We start from the raw sequence: 19,193 nt of genomic DNA, 5'->3' as shown, positions 1-19,193 counted from the left end.
CATACCGCAGTGAGCGTCAGAGTGTGTGACACCCGTAACACATTGAGAGTCAGTGTGCGTGGGACCCGTACCCCAGTGAGAGTCAGTGTGTGTGTGGGACCCATACCCCAGTGAGAGTCAGTGTGTGTGGGACCCGTATCCTAGTGAGAGCCAGTGTGTGTGGAACCCATACCCCAGTGAGAGTCAGTGTGTGCTGGATCTGTACCCCAGTGAGAGTCAGTGTGTGTGGGACCCGTATCCTAGTGAGAGCCAGCGTGTGTGGGACCGGTACCCCAGTGAGAGTCAGTGTGTGTGTGGGACATGTACCCCAATGAGAGTCAGTGTGTGTGTGATTTGTGCCCAAGTGAGAGTCAGTGTGTGTGGGATCTGTTCCCCAGTGAGAGTCAGCATGTGTGTGGGACCGATAGCCAGTGAGAGTCAGTATATGTGGGACCCAAACCCCAGTGACAGTCAGTGTGTATGGGACCCGTACCCCAGTGAGAGTCAGTATGTGAGTGGGACCCGTACCCTAGTGAGAGTCAGTATATGTGGGACCCGTACCCCAGTGAGAGTTAGTGTGTGGGACACGTATCCCAGTGAGAGTCAGTATGTGTGGGACCCGTACCCCAGTGAATGTCAGTGTGTGTGTGACCCGTACCGCAGTGAGAGTCAGTGTGTGTGGGACCCGTACCCCAGTGCGTTCAGTGGGTGTGGGACCCGTACCTCAGTGAGAGTCAGTTTTAGTGGGACCTGCACCACAGTGAGAGTCAGTGTGTGTGGGACCCATACCCCAGTGAGAGTCAGTTTGCGTGGGACCCGTACCCAGTGAGAGTCAGTGTGTGTGGGACCCGTACCCCAGTGAGAGTCAGTGTATATGGGACCCGTACCCCAGTGAGAGTCAGTGTGTGTGGGACCCGTACCCCAGTGAGAGTCAGTGTATATGGGACCTGTACCCCAGTGAGAGTCAGTGTGCGTGGGACGCCTACCCCAGTGAGAGTTAGTGTATATGAGAACCGTACCCCAGCGAGAGTTTCCGTGTGTGTGACCCATACCCCAGTGAGAGTCAGTGTATGTGGGACCCATACCCCAGTGAGTGTCAGCGTGTGTGGGACCCGTACCCCACTGAGAGTCAGTGTATGTGTGGGACCCGTACCCTAGTGAGAGTCAATGTATGTGGAATCCGTACCCAAATGAGAGTCAGTGTGTGTGGGACCCCTACACCAGTGAGAGTCAGTGTGTGTGGGACCCTTACCCCAGTGAGAGTTAATGTATGTGTGGGACCCATACCCCAGTGAGAGTCAGTGTGTGTGTGACCCATAAATCAGTGAGAATCAGTGTGTGTGGGACCCGTACCCCAGTGAGAATTCATGTGTGTGGGATTCGTACCCTAGTGAGAGTCAGTGTATGTGGAACCTGTACCCAAATGAGGTTCAGTGTGTGTGGGACACGGAACCCAGTGAGAGTCAATGTGTGTGTGGGCATGTACCCCAGTGATAGTCAGTGTGCGTGGGACCCGTACCCCAGTGAGAGACTTGGTGTGCGCGGGACCTGTACCCCAGTGAGAATCTGAGTGTGTGTGACCCGTACCCCAATGAGCGTCAGTGTGTGTGGGACCCGTACCCCAGTGAGAGTCAGTGTATGTGGGACCCGTACCCCAATGAGCGTCAGTGTGTGTGGGACCCGTACCCCAGTGAGTGTCAGTGTGTGTGGGACCCGTACCCCAGTGAGAGTCAGTGTGTGTGGGACCCGTACCCCAGTGAGAGTCAGTGTGTGTTGGACCTGTACCCCAGTGAGAGTCAGTGTGTGTTTCGGACCCATACCCCAGTGAGAGTCAGTGTGTGTGGGACCAGTATCCTCGTGAGAGCCAGCGTGTGTGGGACCCGTACCCCAGCGCGAGTCGATGTGTGTGGGACCGGTACCCCAGTGAGAGTCAGTGTGTGTGTGGGACATGTACCCCAGTGAGAGTCAGTGTGTGTGGGACCCATACACCAATGAGCATCAGTGTGTGTGGATTTGTGCCCAAGTGAGAGTCAGTGTGTGTGTGGGACCCATACCCCAGTGAGAGTTTGAGTGTGTGTGACACGTACCCCAGTGAGAGTCAGTGTGTGTAGGACCCGTACCCCAGTGAGAGTCGGTGTGTGTGGGACCCGTACCCCAGTGAGAGTCAATGTGTGTGTGACCCATAGATCAGCGATAGTCAGTGTGTGTGGGACCCGTACCCCAGTGACAGTCAGTTTGTGTGGGAGCCGTACCCCAGTGAGAGTCAGTGTGTGTTTGACCCATACCCCAGTGAGAGTCAGTGTGTGAGTGGGAATCGTACCCAAATTACAGTCAGTGTGTGTGGGACACGCACCCCAGTGAGAGTCAGTGTGTGTGGGACCTGCACCACAGTGAGAGTCAGTGTGTGTGGGACCCATACCCCAGTGAGAGTCAGTGTGCGTGGGACCCGGACCCCAGTGAGAGTTAGTGTATATGGGAACCGTACCCCAGTGAGAGTTTCAGTGTGTATGACCCATACCCCAGTGAGAGTCCATGTGTGTGGGACCCATACGCCAGTGAGAGTCAATGTATGTGGAATCCGTACCCAAATGAAAGTCAGTGTGTGTGGGACCCCTACACCAGTGAGAGTCAGTGTGTGTGGGACCCTTACCCCAGTGAGAGTTAATGTATGTGTGGGACCCATACCCCAGTGAGAGTCAGTGTGTGTGTGAGACCCATAAATCAGTGAGAATCAGTGTGTGTGGGATCTGTACCCTAGTGATAGTCAGTGTGTGGGTGGGACCCATAGCCCAGTGAGAGTCTGTGTGTGTGCGACCCGTACCCCAGTGAGAGTTCATGTGTGTGGGACCCGTACCCCAGTGAGAGTCAGTGTGTGTGGAACCCATACCTAAATGAGATTCAGTGGGTGGTAACCGTACCCCAGTGAGAGTCAGTGTGTGTGTGGGACATGTACCCCAGTGAGAGTCAGTGGGCGTGGGACCTGTACCCCAGTGCGAGTCAGTGTGTATGGGACCAGTACCCCAGTCGAAGTCCATGTTTGTGGGACCCATACCCCAGTGAGAGTCAGTGTGTGTGTGACCCATAAATCAGTGAGAATCAGTGTGTGTGGGACCCCTACCCCAGTGAGAATCCTTGTGTGTGGGATTCGTACCCTCGTGAGAGTCAGTGTATGTGGAACCTGTACCCAAATGAGATTCAGTCTGTGTGGAACCCGTACCCCAGTGAGAGTCAGTGTGTGTGTGGGCATGTACCCCAGTGAGAGTCAGTGTGCGTGGGACCCGTATCCCAGTGAGAGACTTTGTGTGCGTGGGACCTGTACCACAGTGAGAGTCTGAGTGTGTGTGACCCGTACCCCAGTGAGAGTCAGTGTGTGTGGGACCGGTACCCCATTGAGTGTCAGTGTGTGTGGGACCCGTAGCCAAGTGAGAGTCAGTGTGTGTGGAACCCATACCCCAGTGAGAGTCAGTGTGTGCTGGATCTGTATCCCAGTGAGAGTCAGTGTGTGTGGGACCCGTATCCTAGTGAGAGTCAGTGTGTGTGGGATCTGTACCCTAGTGATAGTCAGTGTGTGTGTGGGACCCATAGCCCAGTGAGAGTCAGTGAATGTGGGACCCGTACCCCAGTGAGAGTCAGTGTGTGTGGGACCCGTACCCCAGTGAGTGTCCATGTGTGCGGGTCCCGTATCCCAGTGAGAGTCAGTGTGTATGGGACCAGTACCCAAATGAGAGTCAGTGTGTGTGGGACCCGTACCCCAGTGAGAGTCAGTGTTCGGTACCTGTACCCCAGGGAGAGGACATGTGTGTGGGACCCGTACCCCAGTGAGAGTCAGTTTGTGTGTGGGACCCATACCCCAGTGAGAGTCAGTGTGTGTGGGACCCATACCCCAGTGAGAGTCAGTGTGTGTGGGACCCATACCCCAGTGAGAGTCAGTGTGTGTGGGACCCGTACCCCAGTGAGAGTCAGTGTTCGGGACCTGTACCCCAGGGAGAGGACATGTGTGTGGGACCCGTACCCCAGTGAAAGTCACTGTATGTGGAACCCGTACCCCAGTGAGAGTCAGTTTGTGTGTGGGACATGTACCCTATTGAGAGTCAGTGGGCGTGGAACCCGTACCCCAGTGAGAGTCAGTGTGTGTGTGGGACCCATACCCAAGTGAGAGTCTGTGTGTGTGCGACCCGTACCCCAGTGAGAGTTCATGTGTGTGGGACCCGTACACCAGTGAGAGTCAGTGTGTGTGGGACCCATACCCCAGTGAGAGTCAGTGTGTGTGGGACCCGTACCCCAGTGAGAGTCAGTGTTCGGGACCTGTACCCCAGGGAGATGACATGTGTGTGGGACCCGTACCCCAGTGAAAGTCACTGTATGTGGAACCCGTACCCCAGTGAGAGTCAGTTTGTGTGTGGGACATGTACCCTATTGAGAGTCAGTGGGCGTGGAACCCGTACCCCAGTGAGAGTCAGTGTGTGTGTGGGACCCATACCCAAGTGAGAGTCTGTGTGTGTGCGACCCGTACCCCAGTGAGAGTTCATGTGTGTGGGACCCGTACCCCAGTGAGAGTCAGTGTGTGTGGAACCCATACCTAAATGAGATTCAGTGGGTGGTACCCGTACCCCAGTGAGAGTCAGTGTGTGTGTGGGACATGTACCCCAGTGAGAGTCAGTGGGCGTGGGACCTGTACCCCAGTGCGAGTCAGTGTGTATGGGACCAGTACCCCAGTGGAAGTCCATGTTTGTGGGACCCATACCCCAGTGAGAATCCTTGTGTGTGGGATTCGTACCCTAGTGAGAGTCAGTGTATGTGGAACCTGTACCCAAATGAGAGTCAGTGTGCGTGGGACCCGTATCCCAGTGAGAGACTTTGTGAATGTGGGACCTGTACCACAGTGAGAGTCTGAGTGTGTGTGACCCGTACCCCAGTGAGAGTCAGTGTGTGTGGGACCCGTACCCCATTGAGTGTCAGTGTGTGTGTGACCCGTAGCCAAGTGAGAGTCAGTGTGTGTGGAACCCATACCCCAGTGCGAGTCAGTGTGCGCTGGATCTGTACCCCAGTGAGAGTCAGTGTGTGTGGGACCCGTATCCTAGTGAGAGCCAGCGTGTGTGGGACCGGTACCCCAGTGAGAGTCAGTGTGTGTGTGGGACATGTACCCCAGTGAGAGTCAGTGTGTGTGTGGGACATGTAGCCCAGTGAGAGTCAGTGTGTGTGTGGGACCCTTACCCCAGTGAGAGTCAGTGTGTGTGTGAGACCCGTATCCCAGTGAGAGTCAGTGTATGTGAGACCCGTACCCCAGTGAGAATCAGTGTGTGTGGGACCGGTACCCCAGTGAGAGTCAGTGTGTGTGGGACCCATACCGCAGTGAGCGTCAGAGTGTGTGACACCCGTAACCCATTGAGAGTCAGTGTGCGTGGGACCCGTACCCCAGTGAGAGTCAGTGTGTGTGTGGGACCCATACCCCAGTGAGAGTCAGTGTGTGTGGGACCCGTATCCTAGTGAGAGCCAGTGTGTGTGGAACCCATACCCCAGTGAGAGTCAGTGTGTGCTGGATCTGTACCCCAGTGAGAGTCAGTGTGTGTGGGACCCGTATCCTAGTGAGAGCCAGCGTGTGTGGGACCGGTACCCCAGTGAGAGTCAGTGTGTGTGTGGGACATGTACCCCAATGAGAGTCAGTGTGTGTGTGGGACACGTACCCCAGTGAGAGTCAGTGTGTGTGTGGGACCCATACCCCAGTGAGAGTCAGTGTGTGTGTGAGACCCGTATCCCAGTGAGAGTCAGTGTATGTGAGACCCGTACCCCAGTGAGAATCGGTGTGTGTGGGACCGGTACCCCAGTGAGAGTCAGTGTGTGTGGGACCCATACCGCAGTGAGCGTCAGAGTGTGTGACACCCGTAACCCATTGAGAGTCAGTGTGTGTGGGACCCGTACCCAAATGAGAGTCAGTGTGTGTGGGACCCATACCCCAGTGAGAGTCAGTGTTCGGGACCTGTACCCCAGGGAGAGGACATGTGTGTGGGACCCGTACCCCAGTGAAAGTCACTGTATGTGGAACCCGTACCCCAGTGAGAGTCAGTTTGTGTGTGGGACATGTACCCTATTGAGAGTCAGTGGGCGTGGAACCTGTACCCCAGTGAGAGTCAGTGTGTGTGTGTGACCCGTACCCCAGTGAGAGTTCATGTGTGTGGGACCCGTACCCCAGTGAGAGTCAGTGTGTGTGGAACCCGTACCTAAATGAGATTCAGTGGGTCGTACCCATACCCCAGTGAGAGTCAGTGTGTGTGTGGGACATGTACCCCAGTGAGAGTCAGTGGGCGTGGGACCTGTACCCCAGTGCGAGTCAGTGTGTATGGGACCAGTACCCCAGTGGAAGTCCATGTTTGTGGGACCCATACCCCAGTGAGAATCCTTGTGTGTGGGATTCGTACCCTAGTGAGAGTCAGTGTATGTGGAACCTGTACCCAAATGAGAGTCAGTGTGCGTGGGACCCGTATCCCAGTGAGAGACTTTGTGAATGTGGGACCTGTACCACAGTGAGAGTCTGAGTGTGTGTGACCCGTACCCCAGTGAGAGTCAGTGTGTGTGGGACCCGTACCCCATTGAGTGTCAGTGTGTGTGTGACCCGTAGCCAAGTGAGAGTCAGTGTGTGTGGAACCCATACCCCAGTGAGAGTCAGTGTGCGCTGGATCTGTACCCCAGTGAGAGTCAGTGTGTGTGGGACCCGTATCCTAGTGAGAGCCAGCGTGTGTGGGACCGGTACCCCAGTGAGAGTCAGTGTGTGTGTGGGACATGTACCCCAGTGAGAGTCAGTGTGTGTGTGGGACACGTACCCCAGTGAGAGTCAGTGTGTGTGTGGGACCCTTACCCCAGTGAGAGTCAGTGTGTGTGTGAGACCCGTATCCCAGTGAGAGTCAGTGTATGTGAGACCCGTACCCCAGTGAGAATCGGTGTGTGTGGGACCGGTACCCCAGTGAGAGTCAGTGTGTGTGGGACCCATACCGCAGTGAGCGTCAGAGTGTGTGACACCCGTAACCCATTGAGAGTCAGTGTGCGTGGGACCCGTACCCCAGTGAGAGTCAGTGTGTGTGTGGGACCCATACCCCAGTGAGAGTCGGTGTGTGTGGGACCCGTATCCTAGTGAGAGCCAGTGTGTGTGGAACCCATACCCCAGTGAGAGTCAGTGTGTGCTGGATCTGTACCCCAGTGAGAGTCAGTGTGTGTGGGACCCGTATCCTAGTGAGAGCCAGCGTGTGTGGGACCGGTACCCCAGTGAGAGTCAGTGTGTGTGTGGGACATGTACCCCAATGAGAGTCAGTGTGTGTGTGGGACACGTACCCCAGTGAGAGTCAGTGTGTGTGTGGGACCCATACCCCAGTGAGAGTCAGTGTGTGTGTGAGACCTGTATCCCAGTGAGAGTCAGTGTATGTGAGACCCGTACCCCAGTGAGAATCGGTGTGTGTGGGACCGGTACCCCAGTGAGAGTCAGTGTGTGTGGGACCCATACCGCAGTGAGCGTCAGAGTGTGTGACACCCGTAACCCATTGAGAGTCAGTGTGTGTGGGACCCGTACCCAAATGAGAGTCAGTGTGTGTGGGACCCATACCCCAGTGAGAGTCAGTGTTCTGGACCTGTACCCCAGGGAGAGGACATGTGTGTGGGACCCATACCCCAGTGAAAGTCACTGTATGTGGAACCCGTACCCCAGTGAGAGTCAGTTTGTGTGTGGGACATGTACCCTATTGAGAGTCAGTGGGCGTGGAACCCGTACCCCAGTGAGAGTCAGTGTGTGTGTGGGACCCATACCCAAGTGAGAGTCTGTGTGTGTGCGACCCGTACCCCAGTGAGAGTTCATGTGTGTGGGGCCCGTACCCCAGTGAGAGTCAGTGTGTGTGGAACCCATACCTAAATGAGATTCAGTGGGTGGTACCCGTACCCCAGTGAGAGGCAGTGTGTGTGGGACCCATACTCCAGTGAGAGTCAGTGTGTGTGTGACCCATAAATCAATGAGAATCAGTGTCTGTGGGACCCGTACCCCAGTGAGAATGCTTGTGTGTGGGATTTCTACCCTAGTGAGAGTCAGTGTATGTGGAACCTGTACCCAAATGAGATTCAGTGTGCGTGGGACCTGTACCATAGTGAGAGTCTGAGTGTGTGTGATCCGTAACCCAGTGAGAGTCAGTGTGTGTGGGACCCGTACCCCATTGAGTGTCAGTATGTGTGGGACCCGTACCCCAGTGAGAATCAGTGTGTGCTGGATCTGTACCCCAGTGAGAGTCAGTGTGTGTGTGGGACCCATATCCCAGTGAGAGTCAGTGTGTGTGGGACCCGTAACCTAGTGAGAGCCAGCGTGTGTGGGACCGGTACCCCAGTGAGAGTCAGTGTGTGTGTGGGACATGTACCCCAGTGAGAGTCAGTGTGTGTGTGGGACACGTACCCCAGTGAGAGTCAGTGTGTGTGTGGTACCCATACCCCAGTGAGAGTCAGTGTGTGTGTGAGACCCATAGCCCAGTAACCGTCAGTGTGTGTGGGACCCGCACCCCAGTGAGAGTCAGTCTGTGTGGGACTCGTACCCCAGTGATAGTCAGTGTGTGTGGGATCTGTGCCCCAGTGAGAGTCAGTGTGTGTGGGACCCCTACCCCAATGAGCATCAGTGTGTGTGGGATTTGTGCCCAAGTGAGAGTCAGTGTGTGTGGGATCGGTAGCCCAGTGAGAGTCACTATATGTGGGACCCGTACCCCAGTGAGAGTCAGTGTGTGTGGGACACGTACCCCAGTGAGTGTCAGTGGGTGTGGGACCCGTACCCCAGTGAGAATCGTGTGTGTGGGACCGGTACCCCAGTGAGAGTCAGTGTGTGTGGGACCCATACCGCAGTGAGCGTCAGAGTGTGTGACACCCGTAACCCATTGAGAGTCAGTGTGTGTGGGACCCGTACCCCAGTGAGAGTCAGTGTGTGTGGGACCCGTATCCCAGTGAGAGTCAGTGTGTGAGTGGGAATCGTACCCAAATTACAGTCAGTGTGTGTGGGACACGCATCCCAGTGAGAGTCTGTGTGTGTGGGACCCATACCCCAGTGAGAGTTAGTGTGCGTCGGACCCGTACCCCAGTGAGATTCAGTGTGTGTGGGACCCGTACCCCAGTGAGAGTCAGTGTGCGTGGGACCCATATCCCAGTGAGAGTCAGTGGGTGTGGGACCAGTACCCAGTGAGAGTCAGTGTGCGTGGGACCCGTACCCCAGTGAGAGTCAGTGTGTGTGGGACCCGTACCCGAGTGAGAGTCAGTGTGCGTGGGACCCGTACCCCAGTGAGAGTCAGTGTGCGTGGGACCCATACCCCAGTGAGAGTCAGTGTATATGGGAACCGTACCCCAGTGAGAGTTTCAGTGTGTGTGACCTAAACCCAGTGAGAGTCAGTGTATGTGGGACTCATAACCCAGTGAGTGTCAGAGTGTGAGACCTGTACCCCATTGAGAGTGAGTGTATGTGTGCGATATGTACCCCAGTGAGAGTCAGTTTAAGTGGGACACGTACCCGAGTGAGAGTCAGTGCGTGTGGGACCTGTACCCCAGTGAGAGTCAGTGTGTGAGTGGGAATCGTACCCAAATTACAGTCACTGTGTGTGGGACACGCACCCCAGTGAGAGTCAGTGTGTGTGGGACCCGTACCCCAGTGAGAGTCAGTGTGTGTGGGACCCGTACCCCAGTGAGAGTCAGTGTGTGAGTGGGAATCGTACCCAAATTACAGTCAGTGTGTGTGGGACACGCACCCCAGTGAGAGTCAGTTTAAGTGGGACCCGTACCCCAGTGAGAGTCAGTGTATATGGGACCCGTACCCCAGTGAGAGTCAGTGTGTGTGGGACCCGTACCCCAGTGAGAGTCAGTGTGCGTGGGACCCGTACCCCAGTGAGAGTCAGTGTATATGGGACCCGTACCCCAGTGAGAGTCAGTGTGCGTGGGACGCGTACCCCAGTGAGAGTTAGTGTATATGGGAACCGTACCCCAGTGAGAGTTTCAGTGTGTGTGACCCATACCCCAGTGAGAGTCAGTGTATGTGGGACCCATACCTCAGTGAGTGTCAGTGTGTGTGGGACCCGTATCCCACTGAGAGTCAGTGTATGTGTGGGACCCGTACCCCAGTGAGGGTCAGCGTGTGTGGGACCCATACGTCAGTGAGAGTCAATGTATGTGGAATCCGTACCCAAATGAGAGTCAGTGTGTGTGGGACCTCTACACCAGTGAGAGTCAGTGTGTGTGGGACCCTTACCCCAGTGAGAGTCAGTGTATGTGTGGGACCCATACCCCAGTGAGAGTCAGTCTGTGTGTGACCCATAAATCAGTGAGAATCAGTGTGTGTGGGACCCGTACCCCAGTGAGAATCCATGTGTGTGGGATTCGTACCCTAGTGAAAGTCAGTGTATGTGGAACCTGTACCCAAATGAGATTCAGTGTGTGTGGGACCCGTACCCCAGTGAGAGTCAGTGTGTGTGTGGGCATGTACCCCAGTGAGAGTCATTGTGCGTGGGACTCGTACCCTAGTGAGAGACTTGCTGTGCGCGGGACCTGTACCCCAGTGAGAGTCTGAGTCTGTGTGACCTGTACCCCAGTAAGAGTCAGTGTATGTGGGACCCGTACCCCAGTGAGAGTCAGTGTGTGTGGGACCCGTACCCCAGTGAGTGTCAGTGTGTGTGGGACCCGTACCCAAGTGAGAGTCAGTGTGTGTGTGGGACCCATACCCCAGTGAGAGTCAGTGTGTGTGGGACCAGTATCCTAGTGAGAGCCAGCGTGTGTGGGACCCGTACCCCAGCGCGAGTCGGTGTGTGTGGGACCGGTACCCCAGTGAGAGTCAGTGTGTGTGTGGGACATGTACCCCAGTGAGAGTCAGTGTGTGTGGGACCCTTACCCCAATGAGCATCAGTGTGTTTGTGATTTGTGCCCAAGTGAGAATCAGTGTGTGTGTGACCCATAGATCAGCGATAGTCAGTGTGTGTGGGACCCGTACCCCAGTGAGAGTCAGTGTGTGTGGGACACGTACCCCAGTGAGAGTCAGTGTGTGTGGGACCCGTACCCCAGTGAGAGTCGGTGTGTGTGTGGGACCCGTACCCCAGTGAGAGTTTGAGTGTGTGTGACACGTACCCCAGTGAGAGTCTGTGTGTGTGGGACCCATACCCCAGTGAGAGTTAGTGTGCGTCGGACCCGTACCCCAGTGAGATTCAGTGTGTGTGGGACCCGTACCCCAGTGAGAGTCAGTGTGCGTGGGACCCGTACCCCAGTGAGAGTCAGTGGGTGTGGGACCAGTACCCAGTGAGAGTCAGTGTGCGTGGGACCCGCACCCCAGTGAGAGGTAGTGTGTGTGGGACCCGTACCCCAGTGAGAGTCAGTGTGCGTGGGACCCGTACCCCAGTGAGAGTCAGTGTATATGGGACCCGTACCCCAGTGAGAGTCAGTGTATATGGGAACCGTACCCCAGTGAGAGTTTCAGTGTGTGTGACCTAAACCCAGTGAGAGTCAGTGTATGTGGGACTCATAACCCAGTGAGTGTCAGAGTGTGTGAGACCTGTACCCCATTGAGAGTGAGTGTATGTGTGGGATATGTAACCCAGTGAGAGTCAGTTTAAGTGGGACACGTACCCGAGTGAGAGTCAGTGTGTGTGGGTCCTGTACCCCAGTGAGAGTCAGTGTTTGAGTGGGAATCGTACCCAAATTACAGTCACTGTGTGTGGGACACGCAACCCAGTGAGAGTCAGTGTGTGTGGGACCCGTACCCCAGTGAGAGTCAGTGTGTGTGGGACCCGTGCCCCAGTGAGAGTCAGTGTGTGTGGGACCCGTACCCCAGTGAGAGTCAGTGTGTGAGTGGGAATCGTACCCAAATTACAGTCAGTGTGTGTGGGACACGCACCCCAGTGAGAGTCAGTGTGTGTGGGACCAGTACCCCAGTGAGAGTCAGTGTGCGTGGGACCCGTACCCCAGTGAGAGTCAGTGTATATAGGACCCGTACCCCAGTGAGAGTGAGTGTGTGTGGGACCCGTACCCCAGTGAGAGTCAGTGTATATGGGACCCGTACCCCAGTGAGAGTCAGTGTGCGTGGGACGCGTACCCCAGTGAGAGTTCGTGTATATGGGAACCGTACCCCAGTGAGAGTTTCAGTGTGTGTGACCCATACCCCAGTGAGAGTCAGTGTATGTGGGACCCATACCCCAGTGAGTGTCAGTGTGTGTGGGACCCGTACCCCACTGAGAGTCAGTGTATGTGTGGGACCCGTACCCCAGTGAGAGTCAGCGTGTGTGGGACCCATACGTCAGTGAGAGTCGATGTATGTGGAATCCGTACCCAAATGAGAGTCAGTGTGTGTGGGACCCCTACACCAGTGAGAGTCAGTGTGTGTGGGACCTTTACCCCAGTGAGAGTCAGTGTATGTGTGGGACCCATACCCCAGTGAGAGTCAGTGTGTGAGTGACCCATAAATCTGTGAGAATCAGTGTGTGTGGGACCCGTACCCCAGTGAGAATCCATGTGTGTGGGATTCGTAACCTAGTGAAAGTCAGTGTATGTGGAACCTGTACCCAACTGAAATTCAGTGTGTGTGGGACCCGTACCCCAGTGAGAGTCAGTGTGTGTGTGGGCATGTACCCCAGTGAGAGTCAGTGTGCGTGGGACCCGTACCCTAGTGAGAGACTTGCTGTGCGCGGGACCTGTACCCCAGTGAGAGTCTGAGTGTGTGTGACCCGTACCCGAGTGAGAGTCAGTGTATGTGGGACCCGTACCCCAGTGAGAGTCAGTGTGTGAGGGACCCGTACCCCAGTGAGTGTCAGTGTGTGTAGACCCGTACCCAAGTGAGAGTCAGTGTGTGTGGGACCCGTACCCCAGTGAGAGTCAGTGTGTGTTGGTCCTGTACCCCAGTGAGAGTCAGTGTGTGTGGGACCCGTACCCCAGTGAGAGTCAGTGTTCGGGACCTGTACCCCAGGGAGAGGACATGTGTGTGCGACCCGTACCCCAGTAAAAGTCACTGTATGTGGAACCCGTACCCCAGTGAGAGTCAGTGTGTGTGTGGGACCCATACCAAAGTGAGAGTCTGTGTGTGTTGGTCCTGTACCCCAGTGAGAGTCAGTGTGTGTGGGACCCGTACCCCAGTGAGAGTCAGTGTTCGGGACCTGTACCCCAGGGAGAGGACATGTGTGTGGGACCCGTACCCCAGTGAAAGTCACTGTATGTGGAACCCGTACCCCAGTGAGAGTCAGTTTGTGTGTGGGACATGTACCCTATTGAGAGTCAGTGGGCGTGGAACCTGTACCCCAGTGAGAGTCAGTGTGTGTGTGTGACCCGTACCCCAGTGAGAGTTCATGTGTGTGGGACCCGTACCCCAGTGAGAGTCAGTGTGTGTGGAACCCGTACCTAAATGAGATTCAGTGGGTCGTACCCATACCCCAGTGAGAGTCAGTGTGTGTGTGGGACATGTACCCCAGTGAGAGTCAGTGTGCGTGGGAACCGTACCCCAGTGAGAGTCAGTGTGTGTGTGGGACCCGTAACCCAGTGAGAGTCTGAGTGTGTGTGACCCGTACCCCAGTGAGTGTCAGTATATGTGGGACCCATACCCCAGTGAGATTCAGTAAGTGTGGGACCTGTACCCCAGTGCGAGTCAGTGTGTATGGGACCAGTGCTCCAGTGGGAGTCCATGTTTGTGGGACCCGTACCCAAGTGACAGTCAGTATACGTGGAACCTGTACCCCAGTGAGTGTCAGTGTGTGTGGGACCCGTATCCCAGTGAGAGTCAGTGTGTGTGTGGGACATGTACCCCAGTGAGAGTCAGTGTGTATGTATGTGGGACCCGTACCCCAGTGTGTCAGTGTCTGCGTGGGACATGTACCCCAGTGAGAGTCTGTGTGTGTGTGACCCGTACCCCAGTGTTTCAGTGTGTGTGTGGGACATGTACCCCAGTGAGAGTCAGTGTGCATAGGACCCGTAACCCAGTGAGAGTCAGTGTGTGTGTGGGACCCGTACCCCAGTGAGAGTCAGTGTGTGTGGGACCCGTACCCAAGTGAGAGTCAGTGTATGTGGGACCCGTACCCCAGTGAGAGTCAGTGTATGTGTGGGACCCATACCCCAGTGAGAGTCAGTGTATGTGTGGGACCCTTACCCCAGTGAGAGGCAGTGTGTGTGGGACCCATAAATCAGTGAGAATCAATGTGTGTGGGACCCGTACCCCAGTGACAGTCAGTGTGTGTGGGACCCGTACCCCAGTGAGAGTCAGTGTGTGTGTGGGACATGTACCCCAGTGAGAGTCAGTGTGTGTGGGGTATGTACCACAGTGAGAGTCAGTGTGTGTGGGACCCATACCCCAATGAGCATCAGTGTGTGTGTGATTTGTGCCCAAGTGAAAGTCAGTGTGTGTGGGACCCGTACCCCAGTGAGAGTCAGTATATGTGGGACCCGTACCCCAGTGAATGTCAGTGTGTGTGGGACACGTATCCCAGTGAGAGTCAGTATGTGTGGGACCCGTACCCCATTGAGTGTCAGTATATGTGGGACCCATACCCCAGTGCGAGTCAATGTGTATGGGACCAGTACTCCAGTGGGAGTCCATGTTTGTGGGACCCGTACCCAAGTGACAGTCAGTATACGTGGAACCTGTACCCCAGTGAGTGTCAGTGTGTGTGGGACCCGTATCCCAGTGAGAGTCAGTGTGTGTGTGGGACATGTATCTCAGTGAGAGTCAGTGTGTGTGTATGTGGGACCCGTACACCAGTGTGTCAGTGTCTGCGTGGGACATGTACCCCAGTGAGAGTCTGTGTGTGTGTGACCCGTACCCCAGTGAGAGTCAGTGTGTGTGGGACCCGTACCCCATTGAGTGTCAGTGTGTGTGGGACCCGTACCCCAGTGAGAGTCAGTGTGTGTGGGACCCGTATCCCAGTGAGAGTCAGTGTGTGTGGGACCCATACCCAAGTGAGAGTCTGTGTGTGTGTGACCCGTACCCCAGTGAGAGTCAGTGTGTGTGGGACCGGTACCCCAGTGAGAGTCAGTGTGTGTGTGGGACATGTACCCTAGTGAGAGTCAGTGTGTGTGGGACCCGTACCCCAGTGAGAGTCAGTGTGTGTGGGACCCATACCCCAATGAGTATCAGTGTGTGTGGGATTTGTGCACAAGTGAGAGTCAGTGTGTGTGGGATCTGTTCCCCAGTGAGAGTCAGCGTGTGTGTGCGACCGATAGCCCAGTGAGAGTCAGTGTGTGTGGGACCTGTACCCCAGTGAGAGTCAGTGTGTGTGTGGGACCTGTACCCCAGTGAGAGTCAGTGTGCGTGGGCCCCATACCCAAGTGAGAATCAGTATATGTGGGACCCAAACCCCAGTGACAGTCAGTGTGTGTGGGACCCGTACCCCAGTGAGAGTCAGTGTGTGTGTGGGACATGTACCCCAGTGAGAGTCAGTGTGTGTGGGGTATGTACCACAGTGAGAGTCAGTGTGTGTGGGACCCATACCCCAATGAGCATCAGTGTGTGTGTGATTTGTGCCCAAGTGAAAGTCAGTGTGTGTGGGACCCGTACCCCAGTGAGAGTCAGTGTGTGTGTGTGGGCATGTACCCCAGTGAGAGTCAGTGTGTGTGGGACCCGTACCCCATTGAGTGTCAGTGTGTGTGGGACCCGTACCCCAGTGAGAGACTTTGTGTGCGTGGGAACTGTACCCCAGTGAGAGTCTGAGTGAGTGTGACCCGTACCCCAGTGAGAGTCAGTGTGTGTGGGACCCGTACTCCATTGAGTGTCAGGGTGTGTGGGACCCGTACCCGAGTGAGAGTCAGTGTGTGTGGGACCCAAACCCCAGTGAGAGTCAGTGTGTGTGGGACCCATACCCAAGTGAGAGTCAGTGTGTGTGGGATCCGTACCCCAGTGAGAGTTCATGTGTGTGGGACCCATAGCCCAGCGCGAGTCGGTATGTGTGGGACCGGTACCCCAGTGAGAGTCAGTGTGTGTGTGGGACATGTACCCCAGTGAGAGTCAGTGTGTGTGGGACCTGTACCCCAGTGCGGGTCAGTGTGTGTGAGACCAGTAACCCAGTGGGAGTCCATGTTTGTGGGACCCGTACCCAAGTGAGAGTCAGTATACGTGGAACCTGTACCCCAGTGAGAGTCAGTGTGTGTGGGACCCGTATCCCAGTGAGAGTCAGTGCGTGTGTGGGACATGTACCCCAGTGAGAGTCAGTGTGTGTGTATGTGGGACCCGTACCCCAGTGTGTCAGTGTCTGCGTGGGACATGTACCCAGTGAGAGTCTGTGTGTGTGTGACCCGTACCCCAGTGTTTCAGTGTGTGTGTGGGACCCGTACCCCAGTGTTTCAGTGTGTGTGTGGGACATGTACCGCAGTGAGAGTCTGTGTGTGGGACCCGTACTCCAGTGAGAGTCAGTGTATGTGGGACCCGTACCCCAATGAGAGGCAGTGTGTGTGGGACCCATACTCCAGTGAGAGTCACTGTGTGTGGGACCCCTACACCAGTGAGAGTCAGTGTGTGTGGGACCGTTACCCCAGTGAGAGTCAGTGTATGTGTGGGACCCATACCCCAGTGAGAGTCAGTGTGTGTGTGACCCATAAATCAGTGAGAATCAGTGTCTGTGGGACCCGTACCCCAGTGAGAATCCATGTGTGTGGGATTCGTACCCTAGTGAGAGTCAGTGTATGCGGAACCTGTACCCAAATGAGATTCAGTGTGTGTGGGACCTGTACCCCAGTGAGAGTCAGTGTGTGTGTGGGTATGTACCCTAGTGAGAGTCAGTGTGCGTGAGACCCGTACCCCAGTGAGAGACTGTGTGTGCGTGGGACCTGTACCCCAGTGAGAGTCTGAGTGTGTGTGACCCGTACCCCATTGAGTGTCAGTGTGTGTGGGACCCGTACCCCAGTGAGAGTCAGTGTGTGTGGGACCCGTATCCCAGTGAGAGTCAGTGTGTGTGGGACCCATACCCAAGTGAGAGTCTGTGTGTGTGTGACCCGTACCCCAGTGAGAGTCAGTGTGTGTGGGACCGGTACCCCAGTGAGAGTCTGTGTGTGTGTGGGACATGTACCCTAGTGAGAGTCAGTGTGTGTGGGACCCGTACCCCAGTGAGAGTCAGTGTGTGTGGGACCCATACCCCAATGAGTATCAGTGTGTGTGGGATTTGTGCACAAGTGAGAGTCAGTGTGTGTGGGATCTGTTCCCCAGTGAGAGTCAGCGTGTGTGTGCGACCGATAGCCCAGTGAGAGTCAGTGTGTGTGGGACCTGTACCCCAGTGAGAGTCAGTGTGTGTGTGGGACCTGTACCCCAGTGAGAGTCAGTGTGCGTGGGCCCCATACCCAAGTGAGAATCAGTATATGTGGGACCCAAACCCCAGTGACAGTCAGTGTGTGTGGGACCCGTACCCCAGTGAGAGTCAGTGTGTGTGTGGGACATGTACCCCAGTGAGAGTCAGTGTGTGTGGGGTATGTACCACAGTGAGAGTCAGTGTGTGTGGGACCCATACCCCAATGAGCATCAGTGTGTGTGTGATTTGTGCCCAAGTGAAAGTCAGTGTGTGTGGGACCCGTACCCCAGTGAGAGTCTGTGTGTGTGTGTGGGCATGTACCCCAGTGAGAGTCAGTGTGCGTGGGACCCGTACCCCAGTGAGAGTCAGTGTGTGTGGGACCCGTACCCCATTGAGTGTCAGTGTGTGTGGGACCCGTACCCCAGTGAGAGACTTTGTGTGCGTGGGAACTGTACCCCAGTGAGAGTCTGAGTGTGTGTGACCCGTACCCCAGTGAGAGTCAGTGTGTGTGGGACCCGTACTCCATTGAGTGTCAGGGTGTGTGGGACCCGTACCCGAGTGAGAGTCAGTGTGTGTGGGACCCAAACCCCAGTGAGAGTCAGTGTGTGTGGGACCCATACCCAAGTGAGAGTCAGTGTGTGTGGGATCCGTACCCCAGTGAGAGTTCATGTGTGTGGGACCCATAGCCCAGCGCGAGTCGGTATGTGTGGGACCGGTACCCCAGTGAGAGTCAGTGTGTGTGTGGGACATGTACCCCAGTGAGAGTCAGTGTGTGTGGGACCTGTACCACAGTGCGGGTCAGTGTGTGTGAGACCAGTAACCCAGTGGGAGTCCATGTTTGTGGGACCCGTACCCAAGTGAGAGTCAGTATACGTGGAACCTGTACCCCAGTGAGAGTCAGTGTGTGTGGGACCCGTATCCCAGTGAGAGTCAGTGCGTGTGTGGGACATGTACCCCAGTGAGAGTCAGTGTGTGTGTATGTGGGACCCGTACCCCAGTGTGTCAGTGTCTGCGTGGGACATGTACCCAGTGAGAGTCTGTGTGTGTGTGACCCGTACCCCAGTGTTTCAGTGTGTGTGTGGGACCCGTACCCCAGTGTTTCAGTGTGTGTGTGGGACATGTACCGCAGTGAGAGTCTGTGTGTGGGACCCGTACTCCAGTGAGAGTCAGTGTATGTGGGACCCGTACCCCAATGAGAGGCAGTGTGTGTGGGACCCATACTCCAGTGAGAGTCACTGTGTGTGGGACCCCTACACCAGTGAGAGTCAGTGTGTGTGGGACCGTTACCCCAGTGAGAGTCAGTGTATGTGTGGGACCCATACCCCAGTGAGAGTCAGTGTGTGTGTGACCCATAAATCAGTGAGAATCAGTGTCTGTGGGACCCGTACCCCAGTGAGAATCCATGTGTGTGGGATTCGTACCCTAGTGAGAGTCAGTGTATGCGGAACCTGTACCCAAATGAGATTCAGTGTGTGTGGGACCTGTACCCCAGTGAGAGTCAGTGTGTGTGTGGGTATGTACCCTAGTGAGAGTCAGTGTGCGTGAGACCCGTACCCCAGTGAGAGACTGTGTGTGCGTGGGACCTGTACCCCAGTGAGAGTCTGAGTGTGTGTGACCCGTACCCCATTGAGTGTCAGTGTGTGTGGGACCCGTACCCCAGTGAGAGTCAGTGTGTGTGTGGGACATGTATCTCAGTGAGAGTCAGTGTGTGTGTATGTGGGACCCGTACACCAGTGTGTCAGTGTCTGCGTGGGACATGTACCCCAGTGAGAGTCTGTGTGTGTGTGACCCGTACCCCAGTGAGAGTCAGTGTGTGTGGGACCCGTACCCCATTGAGTGTCAGTGTGTGTGGGACCCGTACCCCAGTGAGAGTCAGTGTGTGTGGGACCCGTATCCCAGTGAGAGTCAGTGTGTGTGGGACCCATACCCAAGTGAGAGTCTGTGTGTGTGTGACCCGTACCCCAGTGAGAGTCAGTG

At 55.7% G+C, this 19,193-nt stretch overlaps 1 protein-coding gene across 3 annotated transcripts in view; it reads right to left on the bottom strand.

Moving 5' to 3' along the window:
* The window catches only part of LOC139260163 (LIM domain-binding protein 1), a 140,715-nt gene that overhangs the window by 52,637 nt on the left and 68,885 nt on the right, over positions 1-19,193 (bottom strand). The gene's annotated exons all lie outside the window — the stretch shown is intronic.

The sequence above is a fragment of the Pristiophorus japonicus genome, chromosome 3, assembly GCF_044704955.1.
Source record: "Pristiophorus japonicus isolate sPriJap1 chromosome 3, sPriJap1.hap1, whole genome shotgun sequence".
Taxonomy (NCBI): Eukaryota; Metazoa; Chordata; class Chondrichthyes; family Pristiophoridae; genus Pristiophorus; species Pristiophorus japonicus.
The sequence above is the reverse complement of the archived record's forward strand: the minus strand, read 5'-3'. Positions and strand labels throughout refer to the sequence as shown.